Raw genomic sequence first — 21,362 nt, forward strand, 5'->3', positions numbered from 1 at the left:
GTCATCACGTATACAGGATAGGTTTGCTCACACATGGCGCCTCTCAGGTAGATTGTTTTGCAATGGCTTTATTTCATTTTTCCCTCTTCCCATCGCAGCTTATTTAACATAAAGTGCAAAGCAAGCCTCACTTTGCTATTCCTCTGGAGACATCCTACTCTTAAGCAGCCACATTTCTCCTTCCAGCTCACTGTGTCGATGTCTCTCCCAGTAGCTCAAACAGCACCATTTGGGGGACGTATTAAACATTTGGTGTAGGACAGATAATTTGTTACTTTAAAACTTGCATAAATACCTTTCCATGAGAATAATTAATTTAGTGATAACATAATATTTTTCCAAAATATTTCATGTTGGTGGTTTCATCACACAAAACTAATAATTTGTAATGTTTGGAATATATTTTTCTGAAGAGGAGCCTTTATTGAAAATAAAGAACATTTAAAAGACCTATACCACAGAAAGTGATTTTTTCCTTTATATTAAAAGAAATATCTTTTAGATTATTTATTGTGTTTGGAAAATGGAAACTAACTGTCCCACCCTTCTCCTTCCCTCCAAATATACTTTCCAAAACCTCAGACAAGCATTCTATGACTGTCACTAGTAGGTTCAATGTTAATTTAGTAATCAAGTGCTTTTTTGTAAGCTTATTTTCCAAAAGTAAAGTTCCAAGAGCAACTTTCTATGAAACTGCAGTCATGCATCTTGTGTGGGCATGTCTCAGATGCTATTTGGATGTGTTGACTTATACCTTAAATAGTTTTCATGGTGAATGAGATTCCATATTCACTATGTCCTTTAACTGTTTGATCCTATCATGAGAACATTTTATGAAGTAATAATTTTCATAAGAAAACTTTCCTTTCTCCTGTGGATTACTTTTCTAAGCTTAGAAACAGAATTTTAAAGGCAGTTTTTCCTCCTGACTCATATTCCAGAAGACATAGAAGCCAGCTGATTCACAATTCCCTCTATAAAGGGGTAATATTCTTGACTTAGAAAGTGGTTAAGTTCTTTGAGGTACAGAAAGTTGTTCTCATTTGGAGAACAAGCTGGTTTCACACTAGAACCATTTGGAGAAGTTTCACAAGAACTCAAACTCAGACCTCATCCCGAGAGATCCTGATTTAATTGGTCTGGGGTGAGTAGGCCCAGAGACCAGTATTTTTAAAGCTCTCCAAGTACTTCTAATGTGCAACCATGATTGAAGACTTCTAGTTAGAACACCTACAAAGTCTTTACCATGTTGCTCTTGCCTTTCATGATACTACCCAATTTCACATATATGAATTGACAGCAAGTAAGTCACTCTTAGAGAAACACATTATTGTCTGGTATCCTTTGAGAATGATTATTATGAATGAAAGAATTCTGCAGGTAAGAGAAATTTGGCCTATCAATGGGGAATATTAAATAGTTAACCAAATTTGTTGGGAATTTCTCTAATAAATATTATATAAGTCTATACCTTGAAGAAAATATACTAAACATCATTTAATCTTTCCTTCATGGCTCAATATTATCGTTGTAGACACCTGTGGTTGTATTATCTTGTCTTGGTAATATTTCTACACTTCCACTCAGTGGTATCAGAGTTTTGAAAGTTTTTGGAGGTGGTGTTTCTTATCATCCCTCAGTCTCAATTATTACTTCTTAGTGATTTTAACTGCCTGATCTCACCCACCTATTTCCCTTCGCTTTTGACCTTTCTGCATCAGATCTAATGATGTAAATATTGATTATGCTGAAATGACTTAATATACTTTGGGAAGACCTTAAAGCTTGAGGAAACAGGTAATCATGCTTATTAAATCAAGTACCTTTGATGATTCATAAATTCATGTTTAGTAGGCTCTGTCGTGAGAACATAGAAATGGCTGCTCTGCAAGAGAAAGCACTTGAAGACTAAGTTTCCTTTTTGCAATTCTTTATCCATTTTTTTCTCTTTCATGATTGCATTCAGATTTTTTTACATTTTAGGTTCACAATCTGTACAGTCTATTCCAACTTTATAAAGTTAGGCTAATATTAATGTAGAAGAGTATGAATAATATTAAATGGTGTATTGCATAAGAAATATATATTTATCTCATTTCTTAGAACTGAGTAATTCCTTGTCTTCTTCTGTCATTAAAAATTGCTTCTGAAGATCTCTCACCTACAAACTTATATAAGATTTCCTCATCTGGAGTCCTTTAGAAGAATGCATCAAAAGTTATAGCATAAGGTGTGATGTGAATTCAGTTTATTTTACCTTTTTGTGTTCTTTAGGTTAAAGCCAGGAGATATTTTTATGTATGAAATATATATGTAATATGAGATGAATATATTCCCTCACTAAATAGTATCCCTGAGCTAAAACTCCCTGTCAACCATGCAGAGCAACACAGCAGTCATGTGATGGCATTTCAGCTACAAAACATTGGAAAATGTTAAACTTGTCAAATAATAATCCCACTTAGTCCCTTGGCCCCCAGGCTGAGTAATTCCAAGCTATTTTCTCTGCCATCAGCAGGCCCCAGTGAGATCACATTGTCTGCAGCACCATATGAAGCAAAAAGCCAGAGACACAGATTCAATATACATATAAAAGGATTTCCTTTTGCCCTAACTCTTCTCCAGGAAAGCGTTTTATAGTGGCCTAAATTGTATGCACTCAAAATAGATGTTCAAGTGCTAATCCTTGAAACCTGTGAATGTGACCTTATTTGGAAATGGCTTCTTTGCAGATATAATTAGTTATGATGAGATCACACTGGTTCAGGGTGGCCCCTACATCCAACGACAGATGTAAGGACTTACAAGAAGAGGAGAGGTCACACAGAGGTCACATAGAGACTACCTTGTGAAGACAGGGGTGGAGAGCGCAACTACAAGCCAAGGCGTGAACAGTAAGGATTGCTGGGACCCAAGAGACGCTAGGATGCATCAAGGAGGGATTCTCACCTAGAGCCTTCAGAGAGAGGAAGGCCCTGCCAGCACCTTGCCTTTGGACTTCCAGCCTCTAGAACTGTAAAAGGATACATTTCTGTTGTTTTTACCATCTCCCCACCCCCATCTGTGGTAATTTGTTACTGTAGCCTCCAGGAAACTTATACAGCACTGAAACAAAAAGTTTCCATTACAGCAAATTTGAGTGTGGAGAAGGAAAGCAATCATTTGTTAACCTCTCACCATGTTGGGAACAGCCTGATCTCTTAAACCCTCCATTACCCTGCCTCTCCCCCTCCTGCCTCCCCGGCATCGATGGGTCTCCTCTTGGTATTTGGTCTTCTTTTCCTGGTCTTGGCTGAACCAAGAAATCCCTCACATACTTCACCCAGCAGGTATTACTGACGATGTTCCATGGCACAGCATTACAATCATTCTGTGAATGTTGTTTTCACAGAATGAAAGCAACACCATCACCTAGGCTGGAGTGCAGTGGTGAGATCATAGTTCAGTGTAACTTCCAACTCCTGGGCTCAAGAAATCCTCTCCCCTCAGCCCCACGAGTGGCTATGACTACAGGTGGGCACTACGAAAAATTTCTAATTTTTTTTTTTGGAGAAATGGGGCCTCACCCTGTTACCCAGACCGGTTTTAAACTCCTGGGCTTGAGCAATCCTACCTCAGCCTCTCAGATAGCTGGATTATAGGCATGAGCCACTGTGCCCCTCCTCAAGTTAATTTTTATATATAGTGAGAAATAAGAGTCCAATGTCATCCACTTTGTTGGTGTAGAATTGTTCATAGTATTTTCTTATAATGCTTTTAAATTTTTTTGTAAAATCACTGGTAACATCCCTACTTTTATTTCTGATTTTAGTAATTTGGCTTCTCTTTTTTTTCTTGATCATCAGTCTTGCTAAAGGTCTGTCAGTCTTTTCAAACAACTAGCTTTAGTTTCACTGATTTTTACTATAATTTTTGCAGTTTTTAATTTCATTATTTTCTGCTCAAATCTTTATTATTTCTTTTCTTCTCTCTCCTTTAGGTTTAGTTTGCTTTTTTTTCCCCTCCGTTTTGAGGTAGAGGGTTAGGTTACTGATTTAACTCTCTCTTCACATGAGCCCTTGTGGCTATAGCTTTCTCTCTAAGTAACATTTTATCTGCATTCTGTAAATCTTAGTATGTTGCCTTCATTTTCAGTCATCTCAAAGTGTTTTTGGATTTCTTCTTTGACCCATTGGTTATTTAAGAGTGTATCACATAATTTCCATGTCTGTGAGTTTCCCAAATTTTTCCCTGCTATTGATTTCTAATTTCATTCCATTGTGGTCAGAAAGTGTTCTTTAGATCATTTATTTCCTTTTAAAGTTGTTGAAGTTTGCTTTATGGACTAGAATACGGTCCATTCTGGAAAACAGTACTCTTCCCTCTCACTTTGGACAGTTGAGAATATACTCAATATCTTTAATTCTAACTTAAAATAGAAATAATATATAACCAATGCTTCACTGGAATCTGACTCACATTAGAGAATTTTGATATTATAATCAGGCTGTGTTTACTCAAATGTCGATACAGGTAGATAGGCACTACGCATCAATGCCGGTCTCCTTCATTTAAATCATTACAGAAACTTGCACTTGTAATAACAGCATCATAATTTTGATAGTAATAATTGAGAAAACCACAACAATTGAGTGTTTGAGTGCCCCGCTTTTAGTAGATAACAAGTGGAAATGATGTTTACTTTGTCATAAATGAACACTAACACACTAAACCATTTAAATAACTGCATAATATTTAACTGGACTTAATATGCAGTAGTGGGACACAAAACCAGTCTTGATCATGAATGTTCCAAGAAAAAACAGACTCCTATTCCAATCCTATTGAAATTCGATGATCCATTGATCATTAATGGTAACTAATTTGCAGGATGCTACTAAATAATATTTTTGAAATTTAAGAAATAATCTTTCAAAGAATGTATCAAAATGGACCTGACTTCTAATTTAGGGAATTGGTGAATTAATATGGGAATATATAATAATACATCTATCTGCTAGCAAATTGTAATCAGCATTACAAATTGTGGTGACTAGTAATGACAGAGTATCAAAATGCATTTGAAAATCATATACTTTTCATTATTTCCATTAAGGTGTCTGGTCCCCATTATGTCTCTAATGACTTTGACCAGTACCCTCCCACTTGTTCACTCCACTCCAGCCACACTGGCTACTTGCTATTCCCAGAGCTCTCCCATCTTTTCACTGGGTGATGTCTCTCACAGAAATGCTTTTCCCTTAGAGATCCTCATGGTGAATTCCTTTACTTCCTTCAAGTCTGCTCACATGTTACTTTCTCAAACAGGTATGCATGTATTTAAGATCCTATTTGAAATTCAACCTGCCCCCATGTCTCTCCCACTGCTGGCACTCTTGATCCCCTTACTCTAATATAAAATTTTCTGTGTTGAATAACATTTATCATTTTCTAACACACTGCATCGTTTACTTGTTTATTATGTATATGTTTTGGTTTTTCTCCCCATACTAGAATGTAAATCCTGACAAAGCAGGGATTTTAGTGTTTTTCTTTTTCCTCTCTCTAGAATATCATAAATGCCCAAAACTGAGCATAGCTCATTCTTGCAAGAAATACTTATTGAGCACTTACTAAATGCTAACTATTGTGCTAGCCATACTGTTGGATGGTGTGTTAAAACTTACGTGTTCACAGCTCTCATGGAGTTTATCTCTGAATGGGAGAGATGGAAGCCAATCAATAATCATGCACAATAAAATACAAAATTGAGATATCTATTCATTCTGAAGAAAATAAAGTCTTACGAAAATATAACAAAGAAAATATATTTAGAAGTAGAGTTCATGGGTTAGGAAAGCCTTTGCTCTAATATCAGAAAATTATTCTTGAACTGAGATATGAACTATAAGCAGGAGTTTACAAAGGAAAGAGGACTTGCAAATGTTCTGTGGCTAGGAGGAGCAGAAAAAAGAGAGAGGACTGTATAGGATAGCAGGAGGGTAGGAGGCTCAGCTGGAACAGACCTATGGGCTGAATGATAGTTTTGTCTACTGTCCAAGAAAAATGGGAAACCACTGATGTGTCTTTTCTATGGGGGGTGGGTCTTGTTTTATTTTCTGCAGGGCAGGAGACAGGGGGAAAGCATAAGAAATAGGATCATAATTATGTTTTGATGAGCTGACTTTGACTTTGGCTATAGTGTGGAGAATTAAAATGAGGCCTGATTATTCAGGATCTTTTCAGAATTTCTGTTTATAGATGGAGGTTAAAATAAATTAAACAAGGCTGGGTGCAGTGGCTTATGCCTGTAACCCCAGCACTCTGGGAGGCTGAAGCAGGTGGATCACTTGAGGTCAGGAGTTCAAGACCAGCCTGGCCAACATGGTGAAACCCCATCTTTACTAAAAGTACAAAAATTAGCTAGGCATGGTGGCCCGTGCCTGTAATCCCAGCTACTCGGGAGGCTGAGGCAGGAGACTTGCTTTAACCCAAGAGGTAGAGGTTGCACTGAGCTGAGATCTCACCACTGCACTCCAGCCTGGGTGACAGAGCAAGACTCCAGCTTGAAAAAAACATTAAACAAATATATTTTCTCATAGGAGTATTTCATGGTAAAAGTAAAATGTCTTACAGTATAATTCTACCAACAGGTAATTTTCAAACTCTATTTTTTATGCATAAGAGCAGAGAAACTCAAGTAATAAATATCTGGTACTCTAAATTCTATGTGATTCTTAAGTACAGTTGAAATAAGAAATATAGATTTCTATGTGTCTGACTAGACTTACATCTGTATGTGTAAATAGAAACAGTAATAATATGTAAGATTTTTTAAAAGTGTATCTTAAATTATTTGTTAAAAATGCATAAATATTGATTCCAGCCTCATTACACATTTCATTTGCTTGCTAGACTTTAATGAATATATTTTCTAACCCATAAATAAATTTCTGTCGTAACTTAGCTCATGCTGATTTTTAAAAAGGAAAAAAAGTTTAAATAAAATCTTATCACCAAGACAGTGGGAGGCGTTTTTCCCTGCTAGTATAATGGTATTTTATGATTTTCCTGTGTATATAGGTGATATAGACGACTGTGAGAAATAGAAGTGTTCCAACTGAGGACTGTGTGCAAAGGATGCCCTCATGATCCAATAATCCTGCAAACTTCTATCAGAAATATCCTTACTAAATACGTGGAATTTCATACTGTTACTTAATCTAAAATTTGCTTAAAAAATTCTTGAATTTTATTTAAAATCCAGTTTCACGAATAGAGAATATGTGCACGTGTGTGTGTGTGTGTGTGTGTGTGTGTGTGTGTGTGTATAAGCTTGGGTGCACTGTTTCACTGTAATATCTATTCTGATAATTTTAGGGTGTCATGGTTACTTTGAACCCAAGGCATGTTAGCATTCTGAAAGTAAGAATAGTTTGTGTGGGTTTTATGTGGGGTAAGATGTCCTGGGTTCCATGAAGGATATCTATGAGATGAATGTAGGAACCACAGAATGTTGTGAAGGTTGTTTTTTGTATTTTAAAAGGAACTTTAAAGTTCCCTTTAATATTTCTTTGTATAAAAACCACTGTGAAATTGCACTTGTTATAATTCTCTTTTTTGGGTTATGTAGTGCAAATTACTTTTGGTGGGTTGTTATCCCACATTACTATGGCCCAGACAGTTTCCAGAGATACTAGTGTGATAGAACTCAGCAGGGGTGGCACAAAGCTATTTCCCACTTTCACTTTATGTATTTTGGCTGTCTGAATTTTTATTTGTCCAGATATCGGTAATATTGCATTAAATTCTATTCTTCATGGAATTTCAGCCCTTGGAAATACACAGTCTGCTCCACTCTATAAGCCTTTTTTCCCACCTTCTCATCCTACAGACCTACTGTTGAGCAGTCCTTTACTTAGGAACTTGATAAGTGGGAAAGAGATTGCTTTATTTTTTTTTAAGACCACTGGACATGTTCAAATTGATTTGAAGAGAAAAGCTACTTACTTTTGGCTTTTCTATTGTTCTTGTTTTGTATTTAGTAACAATACTTTTGCTATAAATCTATGGTTTTTAAAATACGGCACGTTATATGAGTTAAATATGTATACCAGAAGGCTATGGGGCTTCTATTCTCAGAGTGATAAGCTAAATGAGTATTATAGTCTTATTTTTCAAGAGAGTTTGCTTATATTTGCCTTTTATTTCATTTTGCTTATTTGTTTAAATTTAAGAGGTACAAGTGCAATTTTGTTACATAGATATATTGAGTAATGGTGCAGTCTGGGCTTAGTGTAAACATCACCTAACTAGTGTACACTGTACCCATTAAGTAATTTCTCAGCCCTCAGCCCTTCCACTCACCTACTCTTCCCAGTCTCCAATTATTATTTCACACTCTCTGTCCATGTGTACAAATAATTTAGCTCCCACTTTTAAGTGAGATCAGGCAGTATCTGACTTTCTTTTTCTGAATTCTTTCACTTAAGATAAAGATCTCCAGTTTCATCCATGTTGCTGCAAAGAACACGATTTCATTATTTTTTGTGGCTGGATAGTATTCCATGGTGTGTGTATGTATGTATATAGAACATTTTCTTTATCTCATCATCTGTTCATGGACTCTCAGACTGATACCATATCTTTGCTTCTGTGAAAGTTGCAGCAATAAACATAGGAATGCAGGTATCTTTGCGATATAATGATTTCTATTCCTTTGGGTTGATACCCATTAGTGGGATTGCTGGATCTATTTTTAAGTAAGCAAGAAAAGCCTTAAAATACCTCTTCCCCCACAAAGCAAACGAAAAATATTCCTGAGCCTTGGAGGCAGTTTAAACACTAGGGCAGTGTGTCTATTTGCTGGCTCAAAGAAGCAAGAATCATGCTGGAAGCAGCCTTCTGCAAAGGCACTGGTTACATAGGCAATAGAAACATGCCGAACAAGTGCTGGAGGGAAAGCAGCAGACCCAGGATTCAAACTTTAGTACTTCTTAGTAGCTATAAAACTCTATTTCAGTCACTTCAATTGTCTGTGTTTCTTCTTCCATGAAACAGACATAATAACACTTCACTTAGTAACATATAGGAAAATGTATAATAAAATAGAAACCCTTAAACATCCAAAGAATTTTACTTTTTAACATGAGATCGAGAAGAAGCACTGATATCTATTAATTTTCATTTGGCTAATATCTCTTGCCTTGGGCATTTTAGACACCCCAAGTAATGTGTTTTTGCAGTGATTTCAAAAGACTGAGTATTTAGGTTAAAGTAAAGTAATGAAGCACCTTCTTATTTGAGAAAAATCACGTGGGTTTTAAAAAATAAAATATTGACTGAATCTTGGTGCTGGTGGGGAAGCGCCTGATGTGTTAGATTCAGACATAGCTTTAGGTAAAACAAATGATCTGTTTTTCCCTTAGCTCAACAAACACCCGAGTGCCTGTATATCCAATTACAATGATTTAAATGTTTCTAACATTTTGAATATTATTAAGATAACTCTTAATGTTTCTTAACTAAAGTGAACATTTATTGTAAAGCAGATAAACTATTATTTTACATCAAATTTACTAATACAAAATCATTTCTTCAACTATTTGAAGAATGATAAAACTTAAGCATATCATCTCAATGTTTTTGTTTTCATGAATTATGTACATTGCATTAACCATGCCAACTAATTTAATTGATGTTATTTCCTTTTATTCTCCTAAACACTGACATATACTCATGGCTGTTTTTGAACCAAAAATCTGATTTATTCATTAAACAGTCATTATATCATAGTGTACCCAATTTATTTTCAATTTATAATGAATAAAAACAAGTTGTCATTTTAAGCTATTTTCTTGCAGTATTACTGAATTTTTTTCTGACATTTACATTCTTATTCACTGATTTTGTTAAATGTGACATACTGGCTGTTGGTCACGATTTAGCTTCAACATGAACTTCACATTTCTGACATTCAACGAAATCTTAATATCTGTATAAGTTGATTTAAAAAAATTTAAGCATGTATAAGTCTTCCCAACCCTTCAAAGGGCCAATTAATCATGATATAATTTTAATAAATCTACCCACCCTGGCAATTAGTCATTTATTCATCTATTTAACAAATATTTATTGGAAACAATCTTGCCAGGCTCTGTTAGTGTTTGGCATACATGGATGAACATAACAAATAAAATAATCCTTGTCTTCATGGACTTACTTAAAACAAATGAAGAAACTGAAGCACAGAGTGAATAAATTACTGGTCAAAAGGACACAATTAGTATAGTTTTGAGGGTTTACTCCCTGACTTCAAGTCACAATATACCCAGTTAATTGTAGAGATGGGCTTAAAATCCATGCCTGTCAACTCCCTGACTAGGGATATTCCCACAATTCCACACCATCCTTCTTTCTCTTCCTACCACACCACTTCATACTTGTTTGTAATGATTTCTGAATAGTAATTTAAAAATTGTTGGAATTATACTTTTCTACAGTCTGATAAAAACAATACGATTTTTACCATTTGCAGTGATGATTTTTCTTTGGGTTCCTTTCTAGGGAGGAGGCTCTGTAGTCTTACCTTCCCAATTATGAAGTAAGCAATGATGACCTCTTTTACTCGTGAATCTAACAGTGGTTGGACATAGATAATTGGTATGAAATACTTGATGAACGATTAGCTTTGATAAAGAATTCTGAGACAATTTTTATGCTATTATTACTAATTCAACCCTGGGTATTCTTTCAAGATGAGATGATTTATCTTTCTCTTCATGGGCTTGGTGGAAATATAAATTTCTTTTTAACCCTAAAATTGTCTTGGACTTATATCTTGAGATATTCTATGAGAAACAGATTAATTATGCCTGCTAATTTTGGAATAAACTATCAACCTAATGTCTTTCTAGTTCTATCTTTCATCATTTGAAATTCCAGTAAATTAATACTTGTTGAGTACTAAGATATATATTATAAATTATATATATATATATTAGTATACATATATATTTTTTTTTTCAATGATCTGAAGGCAGTTACTTTTTGGATATATTTGAGAAAAGTTGGAGAAATGTTATAGCCTCAAGTTGTATTTTGTTTGTTGTTTGTTTTCAAGTTTCTTAAAATGTGGGGCTGGGTGTGGTGGCTCATGCCTGTGATTCAACCACTTTGGGAGGCCGAGGTGGGTGGATCACCTGAGGTCAGGAGTTTGAGATCAGCCTGGTCAACATGATGAAACTTCATCTCTACTAAAAAAAAAAAAATACAAAACATTAGCTGGGCATGGTGGTGGGTGCCTGTAATCCTGCTACTTGGGAGGCTGAGGGAGGAGAATTGCTTAAATCCAGGAGGCGGAGGTTGCAGTGAGCCGAGATGGCACCATTGCACTCCAGCCTGGGCAAGGAGAGTGAAAACTTCATCTCAAAACAAAAAAACAAATAACAAAAAAAGTGGTCCATCTAGAAAATTTGCATTGCTACTGGCTATATCTGCAATAATTGGCTTTCACTTCTTCGCACCAGTTGTTTTCTATTGATTCCACATCACCAAAGGAAGAGAATATAGCCAATTTTCTGTAGGGTCAAAAAATATTCAGGCTTTCCCTCCAAAATATAAGGTTAAGCTCATTTCTTAATTTCTTTCAGGGGTCGTATAAACAGCCACTTATAGATACACAAATGCATAGAGCCACATACCCATATAAAATACATAAGATGTGCATATATTATAAATATTTATACCTATATACTTCCTATGTTTATGATTCTGTGTATCAAAGGAAAGAGTTTCAGTGTGAAACATCTATAATGTAAGAGGGGTAGTCTAGAATGAATTCCCCTTTGGGTAGTCTATAAAATCATTTCACTTTGTTACAAGTACTTGTATTATTGAGAAATATTTTAAAATGTTTAATTAATAATCCATGTGATCCATATTCCCAATTGCTATCAATGTCTCTGATAATGTTTTTATTAAAAGAGTAACAATGATAGATTTTTTCTGACATTAAGACAAAACGATTTGTGAATAAAGCTGGTACAGATAGGGTGCTGGATAATAACACATATTATAATAAGTAAGTCCCTTATAGAAATGAAATAGTATGTACAAAGCCATGAATTAATCTTAAATAAACATAAATTTTTCACTCCAATGCAAGTAAAGTAATATATCTGATGTATGTTCAGCACTGAAAGCATTTCAGTAAATAATGAAATGCTTTAGATCTGAAAAGAAGAGTTTGCCATGAAAGCACTAACAAATCTTTGTATCTGTTGACAAAGCCTTGCTAAATTTATGTACATAAAAAATAGCAGCAACCTTTTCTGTGATCACATAACTGGGGACTGGCGTTGTGAGAGGAGAGCCTGCTTTACCAGTTATGACACAGCAGCGTGCCTCTGACTTAAAGTTCAATTTTTAAAAATATGGATATGATCATAGCGAATAATTCCAGGAAATATGTCATAAATTAGCGCGCACTATAATAAACTGTCTGGACTGTTTTGTCTCAGTCATGTCATTTTATACTATTTAGTTTCAAAACTAGTAATCAGTCTGTTCGAAGTGTCAACTTTAGCCACACAGAATGGGAAAAACTTGTTTTGACAGTATGTCATGTGAAAAATGACAAAATGAACGGGACAGGCAATAGGAAGTAGACTGCAGGCTTAATATTGGTCCATTGTGTGCACGGCTGTCAAAAGAAGCTAAGAAAATAAGGCTGAAGAACTGAAGTAATGAATGCAACAAAGAAAGTAACAATCCCATTGTACTCTATGCAAATCAGACCCTATCTGATGTGTAATGCTGATTTCTGAGAGTCACTTTTCAAAAGAAACATTGATGAGTTAAAGTGCTTTCAGAATAAATGCTCCCGAAAGTTTGCACTGAGAAAGATGAAGAAAAAGAAGACATTCTTATGTATCGTGGGAGAATTAGAGAAATATTTGTCTTTGAATATTTTAGGCAATATTATGTAGCAAAAGAATTAGATTTATTTTGGTTTCCTGAACTAGTTAGTACAAATGCAAAAATATCCTAGTGACCACCAATGGGTAAAGGGCCCTGCCAAGTATATATAAAAATAAAAACAATAACTTACAGGGATTGCCAACTCTGGTGAAAATAATTTCTTTATTTTTCACTCCACACACCCTTTTCTTCAAGAAACCTTGTGTGTAACTTTTAAAGGGAGAGTGCAAAGAGTTTCCTCATTAATAGAGTTTATAAAGAAAGTTTTAAAGGGATGAAATAGTTTGACATAAAGATTCTTTTGAAAATACTAAACATGATAATGAAGATAAAATTCATAAACAGATTTTGCCACGAAGTTATCCATGTACATGCACAAAAGTTTTATTCAATAAAGTTAACAATTAATTAGAAAAGCACTCTTTTTTATAAAACTATGTGTAACTGTAATTTCAAACAACATGGAGCTGTATGCAGAATGGCAAATGCATATGCTTTTGTCTGATCCCAGAAATCTGAGGCTCAGTCCTGACACTAAAACAGGGTTCAATAAAAGATAAGGGCTTGGAGGTAGGAACAAACAGAAGATTCTTTCCCCAAAGGAAACACATATAAGAGCGTTAAAGATCAAATGTGGCTGCCCAGTGTGATGTGTGACTGTAGTGCCTGCTATTGAGGAGGTGGAGGTGGGAGGATGGCTTGAGCCCAGGAGTTTGAGACTCAATCAATGCACTATGATTACAGGTGCACTATGATGCACCTGTGAGTACCCACTGCACTCCAGCCTGGGCAACATAGTGAGACTCTGTCTTTTCTTAAAAAAAAAGAAAAAAAAAATGAAGAGTGGCCCTCCAAGCAGGGAGAAGCCTTTCAACAGCAGAGGTATAATATCAGCTCTTCCTTGAGGTAAACAGGCCCAGAAAGTACCAGCTGAACACAGGCAGGATGAGAAGGTGGAATGAGAAGACATAAAATAGTGGAAGGGAAACTGGTTAATGCATACAACACTTAATCCCATCATAGGCCTATGAACAAGGAGAGCTTGAGTTCAAGTACGAAGCCTAAAATGTACTGTGAATGAACCTGTGGGGAAAAAGTTCTGATTTCTAGTTTTAGAGGTATGTCATAGGCACCACTGCGGCCTCTGAGGTATGGTAGTAGCAGAATAATTACAGGTGATGCTGAAGCTGGTACTTGTAAGTTTTACATACTTAGTCACTAGGCACTGATGGCCCACACACCTGACCAGCTGCCTTGCTCTGCTTTCAATAGGGTACAACTAAGGAGATGGGGTCAGATCCATGGCCTTCTGGAGTGACAGATTCACAGGTCTCAGGTGACAAGCTATAGGAAGTGATTGCAGGCTCAATATTGGTCTATTGTGTGCATGGCCACCAAAAGAAGCTAATAAAATATTAGGCTGAAGAGGCAACAAGGAGTAATAATCCCATTGTACTCTGCAAATTGGACCCTGTCTGATGTATAATGCTGATTTCTGAGAGTCACTTTTCAAAAGAAACACTGATAAGTTAAAGTGCTTTCAGAATAAAGTAAATGCTCCTGAAATTTGCGCTAAGAAAGATAAAGGGAGGATGTTCTTTACTTTTTTAAAGAATATATATATATATATTTCTAAAAATAATTTATAAAATAATACTTTTTACTTTTTCTAAAGACATGATTTTCACCAGAGTTGGCAGTCCCTATACATCCTGTTCATTTGGGTGTCAGGGACCCAGGCCCACAGGTGGCAGATCTAGTTGTTAAAAAGTAGAATGAGGGGAAATCTTATTAATGTTTTTATGCAAGTAAACACAGAAAAGTTCACTACAATTATTACAAAACTGAAGCTAAAGGGAAATAGAAATCTCTTGTGCCCGGGCAGAGATATCTTTCTATCTAGAATCCAAAAATGAAACTCAAGGATAAATGAACTGGTTAAAAACCAATATCCAAAGTCAAAAGAGAGGCAGAGAATGGAACTGAAATGAAAATAGGATGTTGTCAGAGTACAGGGGAAAGAAAATTTACCTGAGGAGAATGTTCAAGAACATACAGGGCGGGTCAGACAGATTTTTAAGGGAAAAGAAATTACGTATCTTGATACAAGAAGAACTTCAGCCAAATTAAATTTAAAGGAGTTGAACTGATCAATAAACGATTTGTGAATTGGGTAGTCATCAGAACCACAGCAGATTCACAGACTCCAGGGCAGCTGTGTCGTGGAAGAAGATTTATAGACAAAGGGAAATGACGTGCAAAAATCATCAGTGAGGTACAGAAACAGCTGGATTGGTTACAGGTTGGCGTTTGCCTTATTTGAACGCAGTTTGAACACTTAACAATCTATGAGTGGTTGAAATATGGCCACTTGGATTGGCCAAGATTCAGTTATTGTTACAGGTGCAAACTCCTAGGTTAGGTTTTCAATCTTGTCTTGTCTACTATTAATCCAGATTACAGTTCACCCACAAGGACTCAAATACAGAAGTACGGAGTCCTTCTCAGGCCATATTTAGTTTGCCTTAACAACCTCCCGAGGACTTTTAAAATAGCCTCGTCCTGGACCAAGAAAATTACCCCACTCGGAGAGAGAGAGGAATGTGGACAAAATTTATTTGCAAAACAAAGTGTCACTCCAGCAAACTCAGAATACAACAGCTTTATGTCTTTTCCTTAGGGACACCGTCAAAGGACTGAGTCTGGGCAAAAATGTTCACAGATACAACTTCAGGATCCAGAAGCCAAAAAGGAAGGATGAAGAAATGACTGTGAGCAAAGCAGTATCATAAGGCAGAGGAGAAATGGGCCAAATTAAGCAGCAGGTAATAAAATCAAACAAACAGGAAACCAACCAAGCACATCCAGCTGAGTCTATTAGAAAGCAAACAGAACTCCAGAGGCAAACCCCTCACTACAAGGACAACTACTGTAAACAGGACTGATCTCCAAGCCTGGAATATTCAAGGTTTGGGTCCTTCCGGGCATCAACACATGACTGAGTTCAAGCATGGAGGATGACTCTAATGCTGAGGGCCTGGGAGGAAGCACCCCCAGGACACAGCACTCTTAGGACTCCAGAATTTCAGATCAGGAATACAGCAGCCATTTAGCACTGGACTAAAAGTATCAGAGGGTCTTGCTGGGAGTGCAGAAATACAGAGAGAAGAGCAGAGTTTGGGACTGACCCTTCAGTCACTCATTACAGAAATATTAATGAGAGCCAGGCAGTGTTCATGATAGAACTGGCAGTGTTCATGATAGTTCTGATTCTGAAGGAATAAGAGAGGCAGAAACCTCTGCCTTTACAGGACTCACATTCTCAGGAAGGTTACAGAAAATAAGCAAGACAAATGAGGGAAATGATTTTGTTAGGGAGGATCTTAAAAGAAAAAAGGTAAACAGAAAAGAATATGAAATATTGGGATTGAGGGCTGAAATACAGTGGCCAGGGAAAGAGATGACTTTTTAATAAAAACTGGGGGAGTGAACCACATGGATATTTGGGAATCTATCCCCTTCAGACTCAAGAGCAGGACAAATTCGAGGCCACGGAGAGTTGTCTGTTAAAAGAGAGGGTACCCTGATAACAAAGACAGAGGAGGCTGCCTCAGTACACGTATCACCCTGGGGTACTGAGAAGAGAGCGAACATTTTACAGGCATGTGTTAAAAATTAAGGCAAAGAGAGAAACTGAGTCAGGTCAGGAGAATAAAGGTAGCAACTTGACAAATCTTAAATTTTGCAATAAGGCAGGTGAAGTTTAATTTCCACTCCATGAGAAAGTAGCACTGTGCATTGGGGATTTTCTCTAAGGATATGGGAGGCATAGTGTCACAATTAATCTTTTAATGGAAAAATTCTCCCAAAGGAGTTTCAATTAACAAACCACAGACTCCAGAAACTTGGAAAGAACTGATGAGTACCGTGCAAATGCCAAAAGCAAGAGTATTTTAGCTTTTCCTTCATGGCTGTTAAATGTTTATTTCTTCAAAGAATTCAAAAGCTCTACCCGGTTCCATGGTTGGCATCTGAAGGGCAGCTCCAGTTAATAATATATATTAATTCAAGTGTATATACATTTTCCGGGATGACTGCTCTAGGCCCTGAGGATTTGGGTGTGTTTTTGCAATTTTGTGAGTGGGCCTGGCTGTGCCATGTTTTCATGTGTTTCGCAGCTCTCGACGGGGGGAGGGGAAAGAGAAAGAGAGAGACATATGCATGTTTTAGGGGTTAGAATCATTTCAACATAGGGCATACTAGTCTATGGTGTAATTGGAATTTGATTTGCATTCAGGTTTCATTTTTAACTTTAATTTCTTTGGGGGTGGATAAAATGATGCTAGAGGGAGGGAGGTCTGTCTTCTAATCTGGGGAGTCAGATGTGGAGGTTGGGTAGTTTGGCCTCTGTTCTGTCACGTGGCGCCCATTGTAAAACTCCTGTCTTACTCTACTGTGTTAAGTGTCTGGGTAAATGTGAAAATGAAAATGGAATAACATAAATCTTCAGTCCATGACATGAAGTGTTCTTGGAGATGATTAAACTATTGCCCTGAGGCAATTTTCGGAGCCTTCTGAGGGCAAGTTGCTCACTCTTCCAGCAACAAAAAAGGACCCACTGAATGAAAATAGGGGCAGATTTTTCTTATGTGCCGTCGTTCTTTCTTGTGTGTGTGTCTAGGGTGGCAAGGAGGGCTATGACAGCATTCTGCAAAGGGTGAACCATTTTCTACCTATGTCTGCAGCAGTCACCAGGAAGGTGTACAGAAAAGTATGTGACAAATTGGAAAATCTTGTGTGGCCAGAGATAAGCATATGTTGGGCAGTTTTCTAGTTTCTGAAGAATGACAGGAGTTGTTTGAAATCAGAAAAATAACACATGATAAAAGTACTGCTGAAAGTATGGTCAAAATCACAGATTGTTCCACAAATTCTGTCTGTGTCAACTCTTCCAGCATCCGTGTGAATACCCAGGTAGCCAAATTTGATTCCGTAACTGTTATAATGTTCCCCATAAAGATTTTCAATGGAGGTGGTAGGATGGTAGTAGGAGTGGAGGTATTTCCTTCAGCAGATTTTAAAAGAAAGGAAACATTTTTTTCATGAAAATTTAAATGAAAACTTAATTAGAAAGCAAAATGAAGAAATGAGTAAACCTAATTTTAATGTTTAAATTTTAAAGGTGGGAATGCATCTCTCCTAGAATTATGAGTTTAAATCCCTCTTAGTCATTCCTGTACTTAGAAACAACTGTGCTTATTTTGAAACCTAGCTTTTGCATAAGTATAAGAACTCTGTACACTAAATGGTATAAATCATTTATGCATCCAATTACAGCATTCATGTATTAAGAGAACTTTTCTGTCTCCTTTCAATTTTTATCTTTGAGACCCTTCATCTTTTGCAAAACATATTCTGTTTTTCTTCGTTTGTTCTTATCTAACATTCTATGTAAGAAAGGAAATAAAGTCAGAAGTTATTTTACAGAAATGCATTTGGTAAATTTTGTATATTTCATTCCCCCTGCAAAGCCAAGCTTTCAAACACAGTAGTTTGAATTGCTGTTAGATATTTACTGTCTCTGTGCTTGTCACCAGAAAGATGAATGTGACCATTTCAAATCTTGCAAAAAGCACTTTTTACTTGTTACCATTTATATACTAGGTATTGCACATGTTTTCCAAAATCAATAGAAAAACAGAATAAGCATTAGGAGAAATACTTGGACTATCAAAAACAACTCAAGTGAGAATGTATTCTGTAGGTGCAATTTAAAGAATATGGGTGTAAAACAGAGACTGAAACAATGAAACATTCTATAAAGCTTTCATGTTAGTTGAGATAATCTGTAAAATCTAACCATCGGTCCTTCTACTTCGGTTACCAAGAGACAATAGTTGTGTACACCTACAGGGCAATGAAAGGCAACGTGGACTCCTAATGGCAAGACAGGCAACTGCTCTTAAGTGCACAGACAGAAGGTGCACAGTCAGTCTGTCTCAAGTCATCTTTTAGAATTCACTTTTTCAGTTTCCCAATGGTGAAGATCTAAATTGCTGATTAAAGTTCAATAACAGTAAAACAAGAAAAGGCAATATGCTTGAGCTGTCAATCAATGATTATTCAGATTTTTTTGGGTTACAGTTTACCGTATTTTGTTTTAATATCAAGTTATGAGTATTCTAAAGGGAGGGACAAATAAAAATTTTCTAAAAAACATGAAAAGAAAAAGCAAATCGACATGAGGTGTATCTAATGAACACTTTCAATCTGTAATGAACTTTTGACCATCCTGACATGAAGTGTCCTGTACGGAGTGTTCAGGATGTTTTGATATTTATTTGTGTGAATAAGAAAATGAACATTTGATAATACAAACTGAAATGCAGTTGAATATTATTAATCTTTTTAAAAATCAGAAGCATAGTAATGGGAGGAATAGGAAGACCTGAGAATCCAGGTTTTATTTTCATACAAATATTTCCTGTTAGTTCAAGATGGTGGATGTTGAAAATACAAGGAATCTAATTGGAATATTTATATTATGTGTGATGGTATTGATGATGACATCTGGGCTTCCTGCTCTTGGTGCAGTTCAGACAGATAATATAAATGGAAACTGTAATACAGACTGAGTAGATGTCAAGATTCATTAGAAAATGAGTGGAAGGCCTCTGTATAAATAAGTACAGAGCTACTGACATTTCTCTGGTTTTGTCCAGAGAGGGGTAACCCTGCGCCACAACGGCTCTTCCTGCTTGGTGTTATGGTGTTATGTATACAGTTGTGGTCTTTATCACAGAACATTATTAAGTATTGACTCAATTAAATATTAAGCAAATTGTTTATAGAATTTTCCACAACAAGATAGCCCAGTTAAAGCTATCTTTCCAAATTCCAATTGTTATCAGATATGCTATACATACATATGGCAGTTTCTTAAATAATACATTTTGGATTATTTTATACATACATACGCATATTTTTAATATCACCACTAGGCCTCAGTTATTTCAATAAAGTAGTTACAGTTGTAGCTACTATGAGAAATATGATTCTATGTAATACTTTATGTCTCATCATTAATTTATATTGTGTTTATTGTTAAAATCTCAGCTGGCAAAGGAAGCCTATGATCTGCTAAGGTGCCAATCCTATACACACTTATACATTTAATGGATATTGATAATTATAAGTGTGAGAAAAAGTATGAAGCACTGATCTTGAAGAAAGGGCACTATAAAAGCAAAAAAGTATGAATTTCATAGAAAGAAAGTTAGAAAGGGAAACTGTCTTGTTAAATCTGCCTATAGACTAGAAGTTACAAATTTGGGTTCTACATTATAATTGTCTGGGGCACTGTTTACATGTTTCAGATTTCACATACAAACCGTGAGTCAGTAGATGCCTGAAAACTATTTTTAACCAGAATTCCAGCAATATACAGAAATCGCTGCTAGATGACTTTCATTTAAAACATTACAAATAGATATTTTCCATGTGTATTCTGCCATTAATGAACCCAATTGTTCAGAATTGAATAGCATAAGCAATATGGAATTGCCCTAGTTAGGTAGAGTTAGCAACCATAAAAATGGTCCAGAGTAGTAAAAAGTCCTGTATACAAAAAATATTCAAACTTTATCATTGTTTATTTTTTTAATTATATAAGCAAAATATAGCAATTTTTGGAAACAGAGATAAAAGCAAAAAGCGGATAGAATCAGCCATAATAAAAATCTTCCCTGATTGTCACAGCTACCAATTATTTTTTTACATTTGAAAATATGTATATTTTAAAGTCAGATTACCCGACTGTCTTTGGCAACATTTTCATGTAGTAACATATTATGAGAATTTTCAACATTGTTGGATAATCTCTTACAACATTACGTTTAAAAGTTTATCTTTGCTCATACTGTAATATACTTTATTATGTTTTATTATTTGAGAAATTAGAATAAAATTATCTATTATAAAGATTGCTCTTTAATTATGTCTTTGAAATAAATAATCTCTACATCTTTAAAACAATACATTTCCAGAAATGTGGCTTGAAGCACACACAAACAACTGTATATTACTTTTCTTGCAACTAAAAATTAGGCCAGACAGAATTTCAAGGGTAGTCTTTTCTCTCCACTGGGAAATAGAAATCAGACAGGAGAAAGAAGTTTGAAAGTTGGCAAGAAATATATGAGATAGGAGCAAATACCTTCTCAAAGAAGCTGAATACAAAATTAATATCTGATTGATACCCAGCTGATCCCTGTCTCAATCTTCCTAGGAACTGCCAACAACATGAGTGAGCAGAGAAGATCCATTGTAGTTCACTTGAGGATTTATTTATAGGTGATAACTTTGAAAGGTTAACAATTACTTACCTATTTAGCTAAGGCTGT

General features: G+C 35.8%; 1 protein-coding gene and 1 long non-coding RNA gene across 4 annotated transcripts in view; one reads left to right on the top strand and one right to left on the bottom strand.

Annotated features, from left to right (window-relative positions):
* The window catches only part of DLGAP1 (DLG associated protein 1), a 989,022-nt gene that overhangs the window by 791,859 nt on the left and 175,801 nt on the right, over positions 1–21,362 (bottom strand). The gene's annotated exons all lie outside the window — the stretch shown is intronic.
* Positions 1–21,362, top strand: part of LOC105713234 (uncharacterized) — a 31,370-nt gene that overhangs the window by 7,005 nt on the left and 3,003 nt on the right. Inside the window, exon 2 of the long non-coding RNA XR_001106516.2 lies at positions 5,228–5,307. This is a non-coding gene — a long non-coding RNA (uncharacterized LOC105713234). The remainder of the gene's footprint in view (positions 1–5,227; positions 5,308–21,362) is intronic.

The sequence above is a fragment of the Aotus nancymaae genome, unplaced genomic scaffold (genome assembly GCF_030222135.1).
Source record: "Aotus nancymaae isolate 86718 unplaced genomic scaffold, 86718_ANA_hifiasm-v0.15.2.pri h1tg000020l, whole genome shotgun sequence".
In the NCBI taxonomy this organism is placed as follows: domain Eukaryota; kingdom Metazoa; phylum Chordata; class Mammalia; order Primates; family Aotidae; genus Aotus; species Aotus nancymaae.